This window comes from Rhagoletis pomonella, unplaced genomic scaffold, assembly GCF_013731165.1.
Source record: "Rhagoletis pomonella isolate Grant_MI unplaced genomic scaffold, Rhpom_1.0 Rhpom_scaffold_00001, whole genome shotgun sequence".
In the NCBI taxonomy this organism is placed as follows: Eukaryota; Metazoa; Arthropoda; class Insecta; order Diptera; family Tephritidae; genus Rhagoletis; species Rhagoletis pomonella.
Window position 1 is genome coordinate 66,548,203 of NW_023458555.1, and position 8,217 is coordinate 66,556,419.

Sequence of the window (8,217 nt, forward strand, 5' to 3'; positions counted from 1 at the left end):
AAAGCACTAAATAAGGCACTAGGCACTAAATAATTTTTTTTTGCGTTTTAATTTTCAAAAAGCACTAAATCTAGTGCTTAAAGCACCAAGTTGGCAACTATGGCTATCAGTCAACTGGAGTTAAGCGTAGCAGTATCTTCGTCACGATTGAGAGAATACAAAGGTTGCGCCGATCTCGGACCTCTATTCCTCTCTTAACGAATTTGACAGAATCGTTGTTTGCATGACGTCACACTGGTGCAACTTGTTTACGTTTTCCTTGAAACATATTTCTTCTTCTTCCATTCTTGCTCACGTTTTGGCATTTCTCTCTCGCAATTGCACCAGTGTGACGTCACACAAAAGTTATTCTCAAAAATCCTCTCTGATCGGCGTAATCTTGTATTCTATCATTCTTGTTAAGTTGCCATAATCAGACGATAACTTACGATGGTCCAGAAAACTAACGGGACAAAAATCGATCGACATTTCTTCACTGCTCCCTCGAGTTGGAATGCATTTACTCAGCTGTATGCTTGTACCATTAATTTGTTAGTTTGGTGTTGAAATATTTTTTGTAATTATACCCGAGCGCACTTGTGCACAAGATAGATATAGACAAATGTATACATAAATTATCAGCATGTATAGAGAAATCGATTAAGCAGTCACTGTCTGTGCGTCCGTCCGTCTGTGCACACGATAACTCGAGAAAAAATTGAGATATCTTAACGAAACTTGGTACGTGCCCCTCTTTCTGGCGTAGGAACCACGCCTACCTCCCATATAACGGTAATTTTCAGAAATACGAAAACTGCAATATTTTAGAAACTACCGAAGATTGTTCACTCAAAATCGATATTTACAATAAGTTTTAGACGAAAAATAAGAATATTATAAATTTTTGGAAAATGGGCGGAGCCACGCCCACTTATGGTTACATGTGTATATCTTGGTAACCGCTGCACCAATTTCTTCCAAACTTGGCACAGTTGTTAACCTTGGTATAACATACGAAATGGCCGATGATTTTTAAAATCGGACAATAACCACGCCTACATCCCATATAACGGTAATTTAGAGTAATATGAAATCTTCGATAAATCAGTAATTATTAAAGCTAATTTATTCAAAATTGATACTTCCAACAATTCTTGACCAAGAAATACGTTTAGGATAATATTTTGGAAAATTGGCGTGCCACCGCCCACTTATGATCACATATATGTAAATCGGTAACCGTTCTACCAATTTGTACCAAACTCGGTGTGGTTATTGTGCTTGCCACATATAAGCAAAACGTTGAAAATTATTGAAATCGGACTAAAATTACGGCCGCTTTTGATATAACAGTAAATTTCAGAAATGCTTGAAACTTCAATATTTCGAAATTTAAGGTCGCTAATTTACTCAAAATGGATACGCCCCGGTTTACCATGTAGCGGTAGCTCTCGGAAAGGTGAAAAACATATATTTAATACTTGCGCCGGGTATTTAATGTTCGGCTCCGCCCGAACTTAGACTTTCTTACTTGTTGATATTAACGTTGTTGTCGTTTGGCTCAGTAACTTAAATTCGTTGTATTCTCGAATATGACGAAAATTTGTGAATATAAGCTGGATTGGACAAGAAATTGGAAAAATTAAATAAAGCAAATGAATTGCACAAAAATTGCGCTATTCCGCGGACGCAGATGCGGTCAATAATTGCGCAATTCTGTGAGTGGGTATTTAATTTATTATAAATCGGGGCCATGCAAATATTTTGAAAAGTACCAATGTTTAACAATTTATTGATATAATATAAAGAAGTATTTTCTTATATTATAAGGAAATACTTCTGAGATCTGTTAATTTCTATCATTCTTGTATCTTCGTAGTATTCGTTCGATACCACCATGTACTTGATGCCTGTACTCATTAAAAGTATCGAAGAGAATATTCGATGCTACTCAAAGTATCGCTAGGAAATGCTCGATTCTACCTATACTCGAAAATACTCAAACATGAAATTTTAATTCAATGCCCATTTAAAATATAACGACATACAACTGTATGTAGTGTTGCTATTTTAGCCGTTTTCCGGCTAGATTTAGCCGGTTACGATAGCAAACAGCCGGATAAAATTCGGTTTAGCCGGCAGCCGATTTGTTAGCCGTTTTGCAAAAAAAAATTAGCCGGTTTTAGCTGATTTTGCTATTTGCTATTCGCCTTATTTTATTAAAATTCAAATATACATGCTTTTATTTTTACAAATTTAGTGATCCAAAATCTATTAGAAATGGCTAGTCTTATCCCTGAGAAATTTTTTTTTTCTGTCGGGCTGTGTTATATAAAATTGTAAAACAATTTTTTCTAACCCAAAATGTCGTCAGATAGTGAGCCGATTTCAATGTTTTTTTTGTTTTAAGCGAGTGACCCAATTACATATAAACTAGGACGCGCCATTTTAGCTGATTAGAAAGTTACAAATTTTGCTGAAATTTTGCAGAATTTTCATAATTTTTACACAAAGTCTAAAATCTGGATTTAGTATATGGTTTTTGTTAAGTAATGAGCTACATATTCGTAAAAAATAATAAACATTAAATAAACTAAAGAAAAATAGGCGAAACTTGCTTAAATTTTTGTTAAGAATGTCTTAAATTTAAGTATGAAGTTTTACGCGCAACACTTAGAAAATAAAAGAGCACAAATTTCGATGTGGAGCAAAACTCTCTGGGGAGACAATACCTGTGAAGAATTGCATCATGGTGCAAATATACTTTATTTTTGTTATCATTGTTATTTCCGAGTTGGTGGCCTTCAGCCGCACTAGAAGAAATAACCTCATCAGTCCAACTCCGGTTACGCTATTCACAGTATTTTTGCGCAAAATCCACCTCCAAATTTACAATAAATGTGCATATTTCTAACCGAAATCTTTATTTTAAATTAAAGCTTAATCCCTTTGCTAGACGTATATGTAAAATTTTTATTTATTCGGGTCACGTGTTTGGACACGATAACCCAAAATCATTGTACAAATAACCGAATCGTACCCAAACTGTCTTACTTATGCATTTTTCTATAAACAAAAATTTTATAAAATGAAACTGCAATAGTTTTCATCTTATGTGGATAATTCTTGTCACAAATACATAGTTTCGTGCTTATATTTATGTATAAATATTTTTTAGCAGCACCACATCTTTATCAGAAAATTCCCAGAATCCAAAAATTGGTACTGTTACAAGTTGCAGGCCATCATTTTAACTCGACCTCCTTCCTGTTCCATGGATAACGGTACATCTTTTAGAGGTTAAAAAATATTTTGCGTCAGCAATTTGTCGTCGAACTGCACGTATTACGTACCCTATCTTCGGAAATGCAAAGAACTTTTTTTTGCAAGATTCAAAATTTTGTCTACTAGTGAATCTGGTGGCATGATTTTAGTTAAATGTCATAAAAGTTCGGCAACAACGACGAATGCTAATATATTAAACTACCTTCTGTGTTTGTATCATGGCGTTTTCTTTTCTCGAAATAATGTTGCTCTGTTTTCCTCAGACCTTTCACAACTTTACGGGTTCATTTCTCAATATATTGCCCTCCGCCTAAGCAAAAGTGCCATGCTTTTTGCTAATATAGTCATGTTGCGGGACAAAAAGCAACCTACTGCAAATCTAACAATATTTATAAGAAGGTAAAATTGTTTAATAGAAAAGAAAATGCCATAAGTTTGTAATTTATCTCTGTTTTTATATTTAAGTAATACAAACATGAACACTTCCTTTGTTAAACAAAAAAAAAGTGGTGTACAGCTTAGCTAGGAATAATCTTTGTTAATAAAAAAAAATTTAATGGATTTACTAGTCTTTCTAATTGTAATTTATGTATTAAAAAAAAAGTTAATTCTAGTTGAAACATTTTAGCCGTTTTTAGCCGTTTTTTTTGTCCAATCTAGCCGGTCACTCCAAAAAGTTCTGGCAACACTGCATACAGTGTAGAAAGGCTTATGAAGAGCTGAAAATGCCTTTTCATATCCTTCTATTTTGAAATGGGGTTACTTGGAAGTGCTGTAATAGGAGATGTTAAGTAATGAGAAAACTCATTGTTTATTTGTGTTTGATTCTTCGGTTTCAAAACGATTTATAGACAACGCTTCCGTAAATCATAGGCTGGCCCCACATCCTCCTCCAATTCGATACGATTTTCGTTCTCCACTTTCGTTAGTTTTAATCCTAGCGAAATCGAGTGGTTCACATCTTGAATCGGTTTTTCAAAAACTACAGCACAGATCTATTTTCAGTTGATTTTCCCAAATTTAGCAAACAAGTAAATACTTGCACTTTGTACTCGATAACCATGAAGTACATGAACACGCATATCGAAGTATAAAAAATACTCGGTACTTGGTAGAGGTACTCGAGTATATACTTTTAAGTACTGGTTTCAGAACATCACTATATCTTCGGAACATCACCATCGAGTATCCTTTGCTTTAAATAAATTTTTTGTATGTATTGTACTTATTCCACTTAGCATTCAAAAGCGAAATTAGCTTTCTTAGCTTAAAGTATGTTCATATATCAATATTATCTCAACCAAAGCTCGTTTTTTAATCTCAGATAATTAGCCGTCAAATTAGTTTATTTATTTATTTCTGTCAATTGAACAATAAATTCTTACTGACTATTATTCACAGGAACTTAAAACTAGTTAAAATCTATATATGTAAAAATGAAATGTTTTTCGTATGACGGCGATGCCTGGCCAGAGGGCTGAACCGATTTCAATTCTGTAAAAAGTACTTTTTGGACCTTCTGTGTGAAAGGTTTTTCGATTTAAAAAAATTTGAATCTTTTTGTTGTTGTTGCCGGAAAATGAAGAATGCCGGGACGTCACGATTTCACAATTTCATAGAGTTTTCCGTATATTGAATGTCACTAAACTACTAAACGGCTGGACCGATTTCGTTCATATTTGCAACATATTTCAGCACCTTGAAGAGAAATATTTCGGCTAAAAATTTAATCGCTAGGTGGCGCTGTGGTCGGGATATTCATAAAAATTGCATTTACTTGTTGATTTGGCTCATATTTAGAAAACATTTTAGCCAATTTAAAAGAAATATTTGGACTTGAAACTTACACGATAGGTGGGCCTGTTGCCGAGACATCCCCAAAAATTATTTTACGCTAAGAGAACGATATATCTACTATATATTTGGGGAAGTATGTATGTATGTATGTGCAAGGTTGCAGCCTAAACGGACGGACAGAATCAAACAAAATTTTGACAGAGTATTGCCATGACCCCTGGGCCTATAATAGGGTAATAAAAAAGATTCGACATGGGGGCGTGGCACGTCCCATAGGCGTGAAATTTTTAATCAGCCATAACTTCGAAACTATAAGTCACATGTACATAAAATTTGGTATGCAGTCATATATGTATATTAAATTGGTCCAAAAATGTATGTGAAAAAATCGGTCGGGTTTTTAATGCCGCCACCCCCTAGGATTGTTCCATACCGAAAACAAATATACCCCTATTTTTTTATTTTGAAATAAAAAAATATTTAGGGAGTGCTCACAGCGCTCAAAGTTTTCCATGTATTTTATATGGGGAAAAAACAACTTTTCGTAGAAATGGTGTAAAATTCTTGAAAATCAATATAAATTCAATAAAAAATCTTTAATATTAAAAAATGGTTAAATAACAATATTAATATATGGATATTAATATTGGAAGTCTCCTGAGGAGAACCACAGTTTTCCGTTCGAAAAATATTGATTTTCAAGAATTTTACGCAATTTCTATGAAAAGTTGTTTTTTCCCCATATTAAATACATGGAAAACTTTGAACGATGTGAGCACTCCCTAAATATTTTATGATTTCAAAATAAGAAATAGGGGTATATTTGTTTTCGGTATGGAACAATACTAGGGGGTGGCGGCATTAAAATTCCGACTTTATAGTTTTTGGACCCCTCTAATGTACATATGTGCCAGGTTGCAGCCTAAACGGACGGACAGAATCGAACAAAATTTTAAGAGAGTATTGCGATTACACCTGCCCTGCAGTAAAATTTAGAGACAGTCTGACAAAGCGCTAGTTCCGAACTACATACATATCTCAGAACTATCTCTGAACTAATGCAAAAGAAATGCAGAGCTGGATAGTTGAAACTTGCGATGTATATGTGCAAATGCTCACTACTCGTAGAATACGAAAGTAGCTCAGCGAGAAGACCTCCAACTCAACCATCGTTGGTCGCGAGTTCAAATCGCGGTGGAAGCAGTTGTGAGTTTGCAAATGTAATGAATTTAAATTGTTGTGTGAAGCTTACAATATTTTTTTTTAATAAAATATGTAACAAAAACGGAATCTGTAAAAGAAAAGAAAAAATGTCCAAAAATCGAATCGCAAAAACGTTTTCTTATAAAAAAAAACGGTCCAAAATGGAACCGGTTATAAACTGGTTGCAAAGTAATGTACTGCGCGACAATTGCCACCGCCAATGACATCGCCGTGTAAAACTGGACAGTTGAAAGCATTTCTTAGGTATTGAGCTAGAACTGGTACTGTCGGGTCTAGTTCTACGCTAGTTCTAGGCTAGTCAGATTTTCTGCAGGGTGGGCCTATAATAGGGCGAAAAAATTGGGATCCGACAAGGGGGCGTGGTACCTTCCATAGGCGTGAAATTTTTCATCAGCCATAACTTCGGAACCATAAGTCACATGAACTTGAAATTTGGTATGCAGCCATTTCTATGGTAGGTGCTTATAATAGGGTATATATAAATGAGTGTGGAAAAGAGGGCGTGGCACATCCCACAGGCATGGAGTTTTTTATCAGCTACAACTACGGAACCATAAGTCCCACGAACTTGAAATTTGGGATGCGGACATATCTATGGTAGTTGCTTATAGGAGGGTATATATAAATGATTTTGTAAATGGGGGCGTGGCACATCTCATAGGCGTGGAATTTTTTATCAACTATAACTTAGGATACATATGTTATATGAAATTGAAATTTGGCATGCAGACGTATCTATGGTAGGTGCTTATACTAAGCTATATATATATATGGGTTTATGAAAGAGGGCGTGACACATCCCATATTCGCGGAAATTTTTATCACCTATAACTTCGGAACCATAAGTCCCATGAATTTGAAATTTGGTATGCAGGTGCTTATCGGAGGGTACATATAAATTAGTTTAAAAAAGGGGCGTGGCACATTCCATAGGCGCGACATTTTTATCAGCTATAACTTCGGAACCATAAGTCACATGAACTTGAAATCTGGTAGCAGCGATTTTTATGGTAGGTGGTTATAATGTGGGATATATATATGAGTGTGGAAAAGAGAACGTGGCACATCCCATAGGCGCGGAGAATTTATCATCTATAACTTCGGAACCATAAGTCACATGAACTTTGGTATACATACACATATATCTTTGGTAGGTGCTTATAGTAGGCTATATATAAGTGACTTTATAAAAGGGAGCATGGCACGTTCCATAGGCGTGGAAATTTTTGTCAGCTAAAACTTCGGAACCATTAGTCACATGAACTTGAAACTTTGTATGCAGACATATCTATGGTAGGTGCTTATAGTAGGGTATATATAAATTAATTTGTAAAAGAGGGCGTGACACATCCCGTATTCGGGGAAATTTTTATGAGCTATTATAACTTCGGAACCATATGTCACATGAAGTTAAAATTTGGTATGCACACATATCTATGTTATGTAGGTGCTTATAATAAGGTATATATAAAAGAGTTTCTAAAAGGGGGTGTGGAAGTTTCTCAGCTATAACTTCAGAGCCATGAACATCAAATTTGGTATGCAGACGTAGGTAGGCTATATATAAATGAGTTTGTAAAAGGGGCCGTGGCACATCTCACAGGCGTGAAATTTTTTACCAGCTATAACTCCGGAATCATAAGTCACATGAGATTGAATTTGGCATGCAGATATATCTTTGGTGGGTGCTTATAGTAGGGTATATATAAATGAGTTTCTACAAGAAGGCGTGGAACATCCCACTGGCGTGAAGTTTTTAAACAGATATAACTTGGAACCACAGGTCACAGGAACTTGAAATTTGGTGTGAAGATCTACGATAAATGCTTATAGTAAGGCATATATAATCTTTTTTTTGAAGGAGACATGGCACATTTCACAGGTGTTAAATTTTGTATCAGCTACAACTTCGGAATCATAATTCACAAGAAT